At 41.3% G+C, this 15,468-nt stretch overlaps 1 protein-coding gene and 1 long non-coding RNA gene across 4 annotated transcripts in view; one reads left to right on the forward strand and one right to left on the reverse strand.

Annotated features, from left to right (window-relative positions):
* LOC121816291 (uncharacterized) overlaps nucleotides 1-14,896 on the reverse strand; it is a 167,971-nt gene extending 153,075 nt beyond the window's left edge. The window contains exon 1 of the long non-coding RNA XR_006055804.2: nucleotides 12,377-14,896. This is a non-coding gene — a long non-coding RNA (uncharacterized LOC121816291). The remainder of the gene's footprint in view (nucleotides 1-12,376) is intronic.
* A 158-nt stretch (nucleotides 14,897-15,054) lies between these two features.
* BTBD3 (BTB domain containing 3) overlaps nucleotides 15,055-15,468 on the forward strand; it is a 33,286-nt gene continuing 32,872 nt past the window's right edge. For all 3 annotated transcript variants that reach the window (XM_060396846.1, XM_004014158.5, XM_027976475.3), the window contains exon 1: nucleotides 15,055-15,185. The gene's annotated coding sequence lies outside the window, so the exon portion shown is untranslated. The remainder of the gene's footprint in view (nucleotides 15,186-15,468) is intronic.

Below are 15,468 nucleotides of genomic sequence, written 5' to 3' on the forward strand. Positions count from 1 at the left end.
TGTGCTGGTTGCTGGCTGAAGTCTCAGATGATCCTGAGACTTGTTTCATTGCTGCTCTTGTCTCACTCTGGGAATCTGGAGAAACTGAAAACTAAATTTGTGTCATCCTGCTATAATAGGCAGAGCCTATTCTTTGTATTGGAAATATAAATTTCAATATGAAATGTCCAACACAGTCTTATTTATGCTACAAACTGATAGCTCAGTTGGTTAAGTATCCACCTGCAACGCAGGAGACCCCAGTTCGATTCCAGGTCGGGAAGATCTGCTGAAGAAGGGATAGGCTACCCACTCTGGGATTCTTGGGCTTCCCTTGTGGCTCAGCAGGTAAGAATCCACCTACAACGCAGGAGACCTGGGTTTGATCCTTGGGTTGGGAAGATGCCCTGGAGAGGGGAAAGGCTACCCACTCCAGTATTCTCACCTGGAGAATTCCATGGAATGTATGGTCCATGAGGTCGCAAAGAGTCAGACACAACTGAGCAACTCACGTTCACTTTCACTTCATAAAACAAACACTGTTTGCGGTGTTTTATTAAGCAAATGGTTTCACTGTTTTCTAATTTTCACATGCTGGTTCCAATAAAGATATTTAGTTAATCATGATACACTCTTTGATTTGCTGGGTCATCTTTCATAACTGTGGTATTTCTTTTTGACAGTTCCAAATATTCATGTTTTAAGTGTGTTTAAATTAAACTACAACTTATCAGATGATGATGGCCTGCCCTAAGTGGGCTTCAGAGAATGCTAATGTATCTGTCATTTGTGTTATATTTGAAATTATGGGGTTTTTTTCCATTTTAATTGTATTGCTGCCAGTGGTATTTTTTCCTTAAAAAGTCTTCCTCCTCCACACGCTCTGTACCAACAAAGTATTCAAATAAAAGACATTCTGCTTTTAAAAAATTAAACAATACAGGATGCTTGGGGCTGGTGCATGGGGATGATCCAGAGAGACGATATGGGGTGGGAGGGGAGAGAGGGATTCAGGATTGGGAGCTCGTATACACCCGTGGTGGATTCATGGCAATACAAATAATGTCATCTCAATGCAAAACCAATACAGTATTGTAAAGAAAAATAAAGTAAAAATAAAATTAAAAAATAAAAATTAGACTAAATTAAAACAAAGTGCAGTATCTTTATGAGGCAATACCACACCTAACAGAAGGAATAAGGTGAAAATGACATAAGATGAAGCGTTGGCAAGGATAAGAGACAGCTCTCACACAATGGCTGTTGGAATTGTAAATCTGTACAACAAATTTGTTGAGTGATGTCTACTAAGCTGTCTTATACACAAATCCTCTGACTCTGCAATCCTCTTTCTAGGTATATACGTGTTAGTTGCTCAGTTGTGGGAGTCTTTGCAAACCCATGGACTGTAGCCGGACAGGATCCTCTCTCCACGGGATTCTCCAAGCAAGAATACTGGAGTGGGTTGCCCTTCTAGGTTTAAGTCCAATGGAAATATGTCCCTGTGTTCACCAAAGACATGTACATGTACACCACTGTGGCTGGAAAACAGCCACCATGCTCATCAATGGTCACATTGGATGATGAAATTTTGAAATAGCCACACATGGGATGAATAATCAGAATGACCTACAACCAAACCCAAAATCTGAATGGAGTTCAGAAACTTAATACTGAGCAAAGACAGACAGAAAAGAGATACAACGTATGATTACATTTATAGAAAATCTAAAAACAGGCAAAATGAACCAATACCATCAGAAACAAATGAGGTGTTACCCTAGGGAATTGTGTAGTGGTGTTCAAAATGGGTGTGAGGTGGGCTTTTGGGAATGATGGTCAAGCTATGCTTCTTGGTCTGAGTGCTAGTTCAGTTCAGTCGCTCAGTCATGTCCGACTCTTTGTGACCCCATGAATCGCAGCACGCCAGGCCTCCCTGTCCATCACCATCTCCCGGAGTTCACTCAGACTCACGGCCATCGAGTCCGTGATGCCACCCAGCCATCTCATCCTCGGTCATCCCCTTCTCCTCCTGCCCTCAATCCCACCCAGCATCAGAGTCTTTTCCAATGAGTCATCTCTTCGCATGAGGTGGCCAAAGTACTGGAGTTTCAGCTTTAGCATCATTCCTTTCAAGGAAATCCCAGGGTTGATCTCCTTCAGAATGGACTGGTTGGATCTCCTTGCAGTCCAAGGGACTCTCAAGAATCTTCTCCAACACCACAGTTCAAAAGCATCAATTCTTCAGCGCTCAGCCTTCTTCACAGTCCAACTCTCACATCCATACATGACCACAGGAAAAACTATAGCCTTGACTAGATAGACCTTAGTTGGCAAAGTAATGTCTCTGCTTTTGAATACTGCTAGTTACATGGATGCTTCTAGGCTGCAAAAATTAATTGATTTGCACAATTATGATCTGCATACCTTTCCACAGGTATGTTATATATACTTTGATAACATTTTTAAAATTTGATATTAAACAGTGTCAAAGAAATATATAATATGATGTGATAAAAATTTGCTTGTCTTACAAATAACAACACCATATGGTTTTGATACAAGAGAAAGTGTTAGTCACTCAGTCGTGTCTGACTCCTTGTGACACCATGGACTGTAGGCCACCAGTTTCCTCTATCCATGGACTTCTCCAGGCAAGAATACTGGAGTGGGTGGTCATTCCCTTCACCAGGGGATCTTCTCAACACAGGGATCAAACCCATGTCTCCTGCATTGCAGGGGGAGTCTTTACCATCTGAGACAGCAGGGAAGCCCTTAGTGTTCATTATTTGTAAGACAACCAATTTTTTTTTTTTTCTTTTTGGTGGCTGCTTGACTTGCAGGATATAGGATCTTATTTCCCAGGTAAGGGATTGAACCTGCACACTTGGCACTGAAAGTACAGAGTCCTAACCTCTGGACTGCCAGTGAATTCCCGACAACCAAATTTTTATTTCAGTAAACTATGTTCTCTGAATTTTAGCTTCCTAATTTTAAAAATGGGAAAAATGATATCTACTCTATTCACAGGGTTAATTTGAAAATCAAGTGAGTTAACAGGTATGAAAAAAAGAAACTCTGTAAACTGTGAAAATGCATACACAAGGAAGACATTTTTGTTGGAATAAAGCAAAGAGGGTTTTAATTTTAATTTTTAAATGATTTTTTCACTGTTAAGGATAACTCTCTTTAGCATATGACAGTAATTGTGTTTTAGATCAAGTTTTAAAAAGCAGGTTTGTCAATTATATAATGGTCTTTAATGTACCCAGATTGTTGCCTTTGTTTCAGAAAACAGAAAATTACATGATAGCTTGTAAATGGCACATTCAATTTCACACACTGAGAATGCCTGAAAAGCAAAAGGTCCACATATAACGCAGGAACTCAAATTTAATGGCATCAAATGATCCATAATTTGATTCGTTCAGCCACATTTCCAGAAATTAATCACTGAGTGTCAGTCTCTTTCTGTCCTTCGTGACTTGGTTTGTCAAAAGAAAACTGCCCTTTTTGCCATATCACTGCTAATCGGCATTAGTTGGTTCTTTGGATTTAACATTTCAATTCAGTGCCCAGCATCTGAAAACATTTTAAAAGGTCAGAATGCTATTCCTTTATTCAATTTACTCAAGTTTCACAAACATAATGAGCCTCCCAACATGCTTAGAAACACCTTTAGAAATCAATGGAAACTTTATTAGAGCAAAAATTGGGAGTAAAGATTAGGAGACGAAATTGGAATGAACGACCTGTAGCTTCTTCCTTTCCCACTGATGTTTTTTCTCTAGATCAGAGTCCCTGAAGGCTATCACAACTGAACTTTTAGGATGGCTGATTCTCTGTGGCATGGGAACTGCTCTCCAGTGCATTGTAAGATGTTCAGCAGCAGCCTTGACTTCTAACCATGCTCCCCCTCATGATGAGACAAGCAAAAAGGTCTCCAGCCAGTGCCAAACATCTCCAGGAAGGAAAAGAGGGTTAAAATTTCCTCCAGGTGAGAACAACTGGCCTGGATGGAAATTGACTAATGCCCTTTCTTCAGATCATCTCCAAGGTATTGCTACCTTGGTACAATTTTCCCAAACTTTCTGGAAACAATCTGGATGTAAGGCGCCCTGCTCAGGTGTGCAAGTAACCGGGTCATCTGGCAAACCCATTTTGTCCTGGGCATGAAGTGTCAGTCACTCAATCATGTTCGACTCTTTGTGACACCATGGACCACAGCCTGCCAGGCTCCTCTGTCTACAGAATTCTCCAGGCAAGAATACTGGAGTGGGTAGCCATTCCCTTCTCCAGGGGATTGTCCCACCCAGGGATCAAACCCAGGTCTCCCATATTGCAGACAATTCTTTACCATCTGAGCAACCAGGGAATAGTGGGTCACTATCTGCTATGCATATCTTTAGGGCATTCCTATACTGAGAGGTTGAGGAAATCAGAGAGGATCAGAGAAGAAATCAAGGGACAAGAGACTATCATCGAGGGAAATTAAAACAATATTTAGCTTCCCAGGCCCCTGGGACAGGCCTGATGATGCCCCTCTGTGTCCATGTATACCTGACGCACGTGGAGCTGCCCTGCTCACATCCCCTCACACTTACTAGTGCAAGATACCTCGCCTCCAGTTGCCAGCAATTGAGATTCTTTGCCTTTTTTTCTGGTCACTGAACCACCTTTAACTCACAAGTAAGAGTTGAATGGAAGTGCAGAGAAATCAGTTTTCCTGGGAGCTCAGATTGCCAAATTCAGACTGATACTGAAGAAAGTAGGGAAAACCACTAGCCCAGACAGGTATGACCTAAATCAAATCCCTTATGATTATACATTGGAGGTGACAAATAGATTCAAGGGATTAGATCTGATAGACAGAGTGCCTGAAGAACTATGGATGGAGGTTCGTGACACTGTACAGGAGGTGATGATCAAGACCATCCACAAAAAAAGAAATGCAAAACGGCAAAATGCTTGTTTGGGGAGGCCTTACAAATAGCTGAGAAAAGAAGAGAAGCTAAAATTAGCAAAGGGGAAAAGGAAAGATATACCCATCTGAATGCAGAGTTCCAAAGAACAGCAAGGAGAGATACGAAAACCTTCCTCAGTGATCAATGCAAAAAATACAGGAAAACAATAGAATGGGAAAGACTAGAGATCTCTTCAAGAAAATTAGAGATACCAAAGGAAAATTTCATGTGAAGACGGGCCCAATAAAGGACAGAAACAGTACGGACCTAACAAGCAGAAGATATTAAGAGGTGGCAAGAATACACAGAAGAACTATTAAAAAAAAAAAAAGATCTTCATGATCCAGATAACCATGATGGTGTGATCACTCACCTAGAGCCACACATCCTGGAATATGAAGTCAAGTGGGCCTTAGGAAACATCATGACAAATAAAGCTAGCAGAGGTGATGGAATTCCAGTTGAGCTATTTCAAGTCCTAAAAGATGATGCTGTGAAAATGCTTCATTCAATATGCCAGCAAATTTGGAAAACTCAGAAGCGGCCACCTGACCTGCCTCTTGAAAAACCTGTATGCAGGTCAGGAAGCAACAGAATTGGACATGGAACAACAGACTGGTTCCAAATAGGAAAAGGAGTACGTCAAGGCTATATATTGTCACCCTGGTTATTTAACTTATTTGCAGAGTACATCATGAGAAATGCTGGGCTGGAAGAAGCACAAGCTGGAATAAAGATTGCCAGGAGAAATATCAATAACCTCAGACAAGCAGATGACACTACCTTTATGGCAGAAAGCAAAGAGGACCTGAAGAACCACTTGACGAAAGTGAAAGAGAAGAGGGAAAAAGCTGGCTTAAAACTCCACACTCAGAAAATGAAGATTATGACATCCAGTCCCATCACTTCATGGCAAATAGATGGGGGAATAATGGAAATAGTATCAGATTTTATTTTATTGGGCTCCAAAATCACTGCAGATGGTGACTGCAGCCATGAAATTAAAAGATACTTGCTCCTTGGAAGAAAAGCTGTGACAAACCTAGACAGCATATTAAAAAGCAGAGACAGTACTTTGCCGACGAAGGTCTGTCTGGTCAAAGCCAGTTTTTTTCAGTAGTCATGTATGGATGTCAGAGTTGGACTATAAAGAAAGCTGAGCACTGAAGAATTGATGCTTTTGAGCTGTGGTGTTGGAGAAGACTTCAGAGTCCCTTGGACTGCAAGGAGATCAACCAATCAATCTTAAAGGAAATCAGTCTGGGATTTTCATTGGAAGGACTGATGCTAATGCTGAAGCTCCAATACTCTGGCCACCTGATGCGAAGAGCTGATACATTGGAAATGACCCTGATGCTGGGAGGGATTGGGGGCAGGAGGAGAAGGGGACGACAGAGGATGAGATGGCTGGATGGCATCACCAACTTGATGGACATGAGTTTGAGCAAGCTCCAGGAGCTGGTGATAGGCAAGTCTGGTGGTCTGCAATTCATGGGACTGCAAAGTCAGACATGACTGAGTGACTGAACTGAACTGAACTGGGAGCAGAACCTCATTCTTTATGGTCTAGAGGAGAATCGGTGCATAATGATTCCAGTTCCACCACCCAAAGCACCAAGCTCCTGTTCAGCGTTTCACTTCCCCGTGCTTCACTTCACTATCAGTGTTTCCTTGGACCACCTCCAACAACACTACTTGCACTTAAATTGTTTGGAGGGCTTGGTTTCTGAGGAAAATCACCCCAAGAATGTCCAGTAGGATACAACTTCTTGCTATCACATTCCAGAATATTCCCAACTTACAAAGCTAACCTTGGAAGAATTAGACTCCTCAGGGCTTCTTCTATTCCAAGTTATTTGATCAGCAATAATACCTTTTCCAGCTTATGGGAAGCTGCGCAGTAATAACCTTTTTGAGAATGGCAAACAGAGCAATACAAGTAGGTGGTGTTTTCTTCATCTATTTTTTGTCATTACTCATGTAGGCATAGAATGTTGCATGGTAATTCACAGTTCCATGAACTGTAATTTACTCTTGTAAGGTTACAGCCTAGTAACAAACAGTTTACAATGACTGTTTAAATAGAAAAAGGATAAAGGTTTCTATAGGACTCTGAACCTCCACAGATGCCAAGTAAGTAAACCCAGAGAAGGAAATGTACTTGCTTTTATTTCTTAAAAACACAGCTCAGTCATATAACCAAGTGATAAGATCCAATGCCTTTTAAAGTCTGGTTTTGAGAAAATCTCTCTATATTACTCTTTACTCTAATTTCTTGAAAATTCAACCAGAAATGATTTTATATATGCTGAATTGAGCCATTAATTACAAATAAATACATTGGAAAACACACATATGAACTACAAATGTTAAATGGATAACAGATAAGTAGGAAGTATTTATCAACACTGTATGTATATAAGTATTGGTTTACTTAATGATTTTGAAATCAGGTTAAGAATTTTGATGAAATATAAAGCATTTGAAACATTTTTGGAACTCAATACAATGCACAGTCTTTTGAACATATTATATCAGTTTACTGATTTTTGGGCTGATCAAAGGTTGTATTTGTTTCTGTTATTCATCTATAGAATCAGTTTTAAAAGAGGTTTTAAAAGTATAAAAATGACTAAACCCCAAAGAAAAGTTCTATAAGACAGAAGGATAGTAGCAACATTCAGAGAAAGAGAAATCCTATCTACAATAGGAAGAGATATTCAACATTGCAATACCCAGAACAGATTTATAAAAAACAAATAACAACAACATACCCTGCAGAGTAACAACACCTGGAAATACACAGAGTCAAGTGTGATAAGACTAATCAAATAGGACCAAGGCTTGGCAGATTGAATGAACCTGCCTGTATCCCCTCTGGGCTTGCCAATGGCTTACTTTGGCCAATGAAACAGTATCAACTTCATGCAGTCAGACGCTTTAAAATGCGCCTTCATACTTTTAGTTTTTGGAAGGCCACCACTACTCTGAGAACCCACTGGGCTAGCCTGCTGGAAGATTAGAGACAACAAGGAACAGTGCTGGGTTATTCCAGTTGTCCAGTCTAGACCAACTAGCCTCCAGACACCCACCCCACCAGCTAAATGAGGATGCTTGAGATTGTTCAGGCAAGATTAGGCAAGCCTGGCCCAGAGCAGAATTGCAGAGCAGAGTCAGAGGCTTGATGGAAGTATTGATAATAAAGGTTGTTGTTTTAAATTCACTAACTCTTAAAGTGGTTTGTTACTAAGCAGTATTAGAATATATCTGATATATGAGGTACAGATAATCAACAATCATGGAGTAGAAACAAGGAGGGGAAATATTTGTCATGAATGTGGGTTAGCTCTTATATTTTCAGTAAGAAAATAAGAGTTAAGCATATTAAATAATTGGACACAAGAGTTAAACATATTAAATAAATGCAGATATCATAGACAAATTTTGTGATTCCATTGTCAGAGTTGATTTCTCTATTAGGAGATTTGCTAAACAAACATAAGGTTAAAAATTCCAGGGAACAAATACAGAAATGTCATACTTAACAGTTCTCATTGAGAACTGAAGTTAAATCTTGACTGGAATTGTCCACGTTACAGCCGAATTCATGGCCAGATAACCAAAACTTGAAATCTTATTAGCAACTGTTAATTTTATTAAGAAATACTAGTGGACTTCCCTGCTGGTACAGTGGATAAGAATCCACCTGCCGATGCAGGGGACATGAGATTGATCTCTGATTGGGGAAGATCCCACGTGCCACAGAGAAACAGGCATTGCAACTACTGGAGCCTGCGCGCCCTAGAGCCCATGCTCTGCAGTAAGAGAAGGCATCACAATGTGAAGCCCACACACAGCAACCAGAGAGCAGACCCCGCTTTCCGTAAGCAGAGAAAGCCTGCAAGAAGCAACAAAGATCCAGTGCAGCCAAAAAGAAATAAAAATACTAGTGATCTACATGTGCCATATATGGCATATCACTAGTATGTTTCAGCATGATTTTTAAATTCCATTGGTTTCAAGGACAATTGACAGTGCTTTCATAACATTAAAGCCTTAAATAAAACTAGTGATTGTCAAACTTTGTTGCATATTAGAATCACCTGAATTTGGTTTTGAATTCCCAATGCCCAGAGCAAATACACCAGAATCATGGGTCCATGACACAGGTATCAACATTTTTTCATCTTTTCTCAGGTGATTCCTCTGTGCAGCCACGTTTCAGAACCAATGCCCGAGTCCTAGATCTTTGCTGTCCAGTTCTACGGCACCTAGTCACAGGCAGCTACTATCAAGGACTATTTGAAACTGTTGTCTGGATTAGGATGAGCTATAAGAGGAAAATACGAACCAGATTTTGAAGATTCAGTACGAAAACAAATGTAAAATAGGCCATTAATAAATTTTTACACACATTACATGATGAAATGATAATATTTTGAATATCTGGATTAAATAAAAGACATTATTAAAGTTATTTCACCTAGTCTTTCTCTTTAAAATGCTACTGGAAAATTTTAAATTTCATATGTAGCTCGAATTTGTGGCTAACACGTCTTTCCATCAGACAGTACTCACCTCAACTCTCCCACTAAACTAGAATATAAATAATTTTAATATTCATGCGACTTTACAAACTGTTGCTTAATGAAGTATGTGTTTACATTGGCAAACTAGATATAATATTCTGTAGGCAGTTCATTTTTAAAGAAATAACCCTCTGTAACCCGGTCCTGGGTTTGCCACATGGTTTTATCATTGCTTATGGAAAATAATTCATTGTTGTTTAGTTGCTAAGTCATGTCCAACTCTTTGCTACCCCATCAGCCGTAGCCCACCAGGCTCCTCTGTCCAAGGGACTTCCCAGGCAAGAATACTGAGTGAGTTGCCATTTCTTCTTCCAAGGGATCTTCCCGACCCAAGTATTGAAACTGCATCTCCTGCGTCTTCTGCACTGGCAGGCAGATTCTTTACCACTGAGCCATCATAAGAGCTCTGATGGAAAGTTTACTTAGCATTTAAAATTCCAAGTATAATTAAAATGTGCAAAGTCATCATATTGAGAAGCTGTGTGTCAATCAATGACATTTGTCAGTGGGATAAAATATTAACAGGGAAGAGGAAAGTAAGATCTAAAAAATCACAGCAAATGTGCCTGCTGGGCATTCTGACAAATTTTGATTTTTGATAATCAAATATTCTTATAGAAAGAAGTAAGTTCACAGGTGGCTCAGTGGTAAAGAAGCTGCCTACCAATGCAGGAGACTTGGGTTCCATCCTTGGGTTGGTAGGATCCCCTGGAGAAGGAAATGGCAGTCCACTCCAGTATTCTTGCCTGGGAAATCCCATGGACAGAGAAGCCTGGTGGGGTACAGTCCATGGGGTCACAAAATAATTGGACACGACTTATGACTAAACAACATCAACAACAAGAAATAAGTGTATTGCAATTCTCTTTATTGAGTAGGCAACACTCAGGATATTAATCAAGTTGAATATTTTTAAAGTAATAATTTTTAAAAATCACAGAAAAAAGATGCTGTGTATGAAACTGTAGCGTAGAGCTAATTGTGTTTTCAGCTAATTGTAAACCATTTAACGCCAGCGCATTGCTTAAATTTGCAATGGACCATTCCAGGGTTGGTAATTTTTTTAAAAAATTAAAAAACTTGACTCAGCATGTATCTTTTAACTTATTTCACATCTCCTATTATTATCATTATTATTCATCAGATGATAATTAACATCCATGGCTGGAGGCCATTCCTTGCGATTTTATTAAAACTCTTCCTTTTCTAGTATAGAGTTTCCTTTAATCCCAGATTAATTTATTTCCCATTCACTGTGGCAAAACTCCTGAAATGAATATATTCACAAATTCTTATGATACAATTTAACATCCTGATTATTTAAAAATGACAAAATTGCTGTGTATTTCCCCCTCAATCACTTGCTTTTGTCAGTCCTACAGTTGGCTTATTCTCATCCACGGTGGAATCTTTTATTCTCAGCCAAAAGGAAAAAGGAGGTCACATCATGGCAGCAGCTACAGGTAAACACGATGGCCATCTCTGGCCACCTGGTTCATGGTTTCCAACTCAAATATTCCCTGTCCTTTTAGGAACACCAGTCCCCACCATTTGCTATTGTCATGTTCATTTTTTATGTATTTTCCTCATAAATCTTCATGAGATCAGGGGAATTTACCTTAGATTTGTTTTTGTTTTCTGTTTTTAACTCTAAAGTAAATTCCCCTTTAAACAAAACAACAGCTTTGACATGAAAAGAAAGACAATGAGGAAAAGAGCAGCTTTCACCTCTGAATGGCTTGAAGAGGTCTGCCGCACCCTTTCTTATTATACCCTGTAAGCTCTGAAGTGAGTGAGTCAGGGGAATGAGAAGGTTATTTTATTTAATATTCATCACTTTGCTCAAAACGTTTTTAAAAGATACTCCTCTACTTCACTGGTTTGCATCAGACCAAACTGTGCAAAACTGGGGCTCACAATGGAGGCAGGATGAGGAAGGGGAGCCCCCAGCATCAGCCTCCTGAACAAGGTACAAATAGCTCAATCATCTATGTTCTTCCTGAGGCTCTTGCCACATTCTGTCTTAAATTACAGCTATGGTTACTCACAGGCTATTTGACCAGTTCCCCGAGATCAGGAATGTTGCCTAGTATGTAATAAATGGCAATATTTGTAGATTAAAAGGAATATATTATCCATTTTTGCATGCTCCTAACAGCTATAGCCTTGTCTCAAAACAGATTCAATAAACACACTGATTGGGTGCTATATCACGCACCTACTCTAAGATTGGGAATTATTTCCAGTGTAAACACTTCTAAGGTTTCTCCTTCCTGGTAGCCAGTAGAGTTAATTGAACTGGCACTTGAACTGAAATAAAATGCTCAGATGTGAACTCATGTCTTTGCTTTGCATGTCTGGTACAGCGATCTTTAGCTAATGACTCATTAGGCATTTACTTGCAAATAATCAAAATCTTCATATGTTATCACCTTTTCAGTGTATCACCTTTTTTGCTATATCAACTAGGGAGACCAAAATTTTGTTATCTCCTAAATCAATTTTTAAAATTTAATAGTATTATCCAGGGAATTAAGGAAAATCTCACAGGCTCAATAGCCACCTTCTCTTCTCTTTTGGTTTTTACCTTTGGCATTCATTCAAAAGTAATAGTAGTTGCCATTTATTCAGACCCTAACATCTGCTGGGTGATTTACTCATTTTTATTTTAACTTTACACAACCTTATAAATTAAAGATTATAATACCCATTTTTTAGATTCAGATGATAATTAACTTACCTTATATTCATAACCACACAAGGTATATTAGTCAGGGTTCTTCAGAGAAGCAGAACCAACTAGAGAGAGAGAAAAAGAGAGAGACTTATAAGGAATTGACTCACATGATTGTGGAGGACGACAAGTCCAAAGTCTTCAGGGTGAGCGGACATGCTGGAGGCCCAGGGAAGAGCTGCAGTTCAAGTCCAGAATTATTTTTTTTTCCAAGGGAGTTCAGTCTTATTCTGTTGTATAAGGCCCACCCACATTATGGAATGCAATCTGCTTGACTCAAAATCCACTGACTTAAATGTCAATCTCACCTGAAAAAAACAACTTTACATAAACATGCAGACGATGTTTGACCAAATACCTGCGTACAGTGGCCTAGCCAAATAGACACATAAAATTAACCATCATACAAAGTAAATATTATGATTCCATGCTACTGAAGGGGAACAAAACTTGCCATCCCAAATGTCTCTTTGGTATGCAGATTTTTTTCAGACTGAAAACAATCAAACCCAAAAGACTCAGGAAGAAACTTTGACCTTCCCCATAACTGCGACAAACAGGCACTTTCCTGGTGATCCAGTGGTTAGAACTCCACATTTCCAATGCAAGGGGTTTGGGTGAGATACCTGGTTGGGGAACTAAGGTCTCACATGATGTGCAGTGCAGTAAAAAAAAAAAAAAAAAAAAATTAATTGTTTCAGATAAAAGGCATATTCCAGGAACAGAGCTATTACCAGAGACACCAACCAAAAAAATATATGGGCTAAGGGTGGTAGGGGAACAGCTTACAGATCAGAGTCTACTCAGTGTCTTCTTGTCTCTGCAGGGCCTAGAAAACATTTATTTACCAAACATTTGCTTTTCCACCTTCATAAGAATTGTCTTCTTCCCCTCTGAAGTCCCAGCCACAGTTGGTAACAACTTTTATTTTTAAACTGAAGATATTTAAGATGGGGTTTGAGCCATTTTGGTGAGTTACTCAATTTTTTTGGCTTTCTCCCATGAATACGTTATTAAACTTTTGTTTTGATTTTCTCCTGTTACTCTGTCTCAACCTAATTCTTAGACCAGCCAGAAGGGTAGAGTGAAATTTCTTCCTCCCTGACATTACAATCGAATACAATAAGCACCGAACAACTGCACAACATCCAACAGTTTGCTATGAAGGATCTGGAGTTTATAAAAGAACTTTCTGTTTTCCAAAATCGATTTATTTTTCATTTTGTGTACTATCTCCCAAATTAACGTTGCTGTTGTTGTTGTTGCTTTTATTTTTCAATTAAGAAGAAGTATATTCTCCCAGGGCCAAATTCATTTTAAAAGAAGTATTGGGTTGGCCAAAAATTTTGTTGGGATTTTCTATCACATCTTATGAAAAACCCAAATGAACTTTTTGGTCAACCCAAAATATTTAGGGTTTGTATCTAGGGTCTAGTATTTAGGGTTTGTAGCTGTATATTTTAGAGGTCTAATTTATCCACTAATAAATATCTACCAAGGTTGATGATCAAGTATAATAAAGTAGGTATCGTCATGAGAAATAGAGAGCTATTTCTCAAACAGTGACAAAAACTAGGGAATTCTGTCTTTCACAATCTCTGAAAACGTGTCCACGCATTCCCTGAGGCCAACACTTGAATTCAGGACCCTAATACTTCAATAGCATTTCATGTCTGGTCTTCACTTTATGTTCCAAAATTCAGCATTAATCAGACCCCCACACCACTGGACCCTTCTCCCTGACATCTCTAGTAGTTATCAATTGTCTAATGAAAAAAGCTGAAAATTTGAAGTGAAGCATCAACAGTCTTTTCTAAAGGAGCATCAATACCTTTCTACCCACCGTTTTTGCCCTTCACTATGAACCTTCATTCAGGTTCAATTTTGGCCCCAAGAAAAGTTCATGTATTATTTGATTTTGTGTGTGTTGTGTGTGATTTCTGCCTTTGCAGAATCCAGGTGATCTGATCTTATGACTCCATCTCTTTCCCCTCTAGGCTAAGTTTTCTCAAGACCCTAGCCAGCGGCAAGTCTCATTCCCCAAATTGCTTAACAGTGTTGTTAAGGTTTGCAGATTCAGGTAATGGGTAATACTTTGGCCACCTGATGCCAAGATCTGACTCATTTGAAAAGACCCTGATGCTGGGAAAGACTGAGGGCAGGAGAAGGGGACGACAGAGGATGAGATGGCTGGATGGCATCACTGACTCAATGGACATGGGTTTGGGTGGACTCCGGGAGTTGGTGATGGACAGGGAGCAGCGGAGACCGGACCGGCGTGCGGTTCATGGGGTCGCAAAGAGTCGGACACGACTAAGCGACTTAACTGAATCTCTATGCGCTTTTCTCATCTGGTCAAAGAGAGGACTGGAACCAGTATCCGAAAAGGAATCCCAAAGCCAAATGCAATTGGTTCCCCATGACCTGAGTATGTTCCGCGTTCTGCACGAAGGCTCTACCAAAGTAGGTTCTCAATAGATGTTTAACACTTTTAACTGACAAATGACACCGAGTAAAAGACTGCAGCCTGTGGGATAACGGCGAGCTTGCCTCTCCGTGAAGGGTGCCTTTTGGCGCTCGTCCACCGGCCTAGGTTTCACTGGTGCAGGGTCAGCGCCCGTCGCCGCCAGGGCAGGGGCAGGCAGGGCAGTGCGCATGCCCGGTGTCCAGGGGCGCCTCCGGGCGCGCAGACCGCTCGGCCCCGCCCCCGGCGCTCGGGCGCGCGCACTCCTCGACCCCGCCCCCCGAGCTCGGGCGCGCGCGCGGCCCCACGGAGCGTACCCTGCGTGCGGGTCCCCGCCGAGCCCGCTGGGCGCCGCATCCCCGAGAGCCCTGGTCCGGGCCTGAGCAGCTGCCCCCGGCCCGGGCGGAGTGCGGTACTCACGGCGGCGCCGCCTGCGGAGACGGGACCGGCGCGCGGTGAGTGAGGGCGCCGCGGGCGGGCGGGCGGGCGCCTCCGCGCGTGCGCAGCGCCGGGCCGCCGAGATGGGGCGCGCGCCCGACCGCGGGCCGCAGGGGCCGAGCGCGGCGGGCCGGGGCCGGGCTGCGGGCGGAGTGGGGGCCGCGGCGGGCGGTGTGGGGGGCACCGGCTCTGGGGGCGCGGGCCGCGGAGGCGGTTTTCGGACGGGCTCCCCGGGACGGCGCCGGTCCCTTTCTGGTCCCGGCGTCCGGCTCGGGGCAGGGCCCGCTGCAGCCCAGGACC

Source organism: Ovis aries, chromosome 13, assembly GCF_016772045.2.
Source record: "Ovis aries strain OAR_USU_Benz2616 breed Rambouillet chromosome 13, ARS-UI_Ramb_v3.0, whole genome shotgun sequence".
In the NCBI taxonomy this organism is placed as follows: domain Eukaryota; kingdom Metazoa; phylum Chordata; class Mammalia; order Artiodactyla; family Bovidae; genus Ovis; species Ovis aries.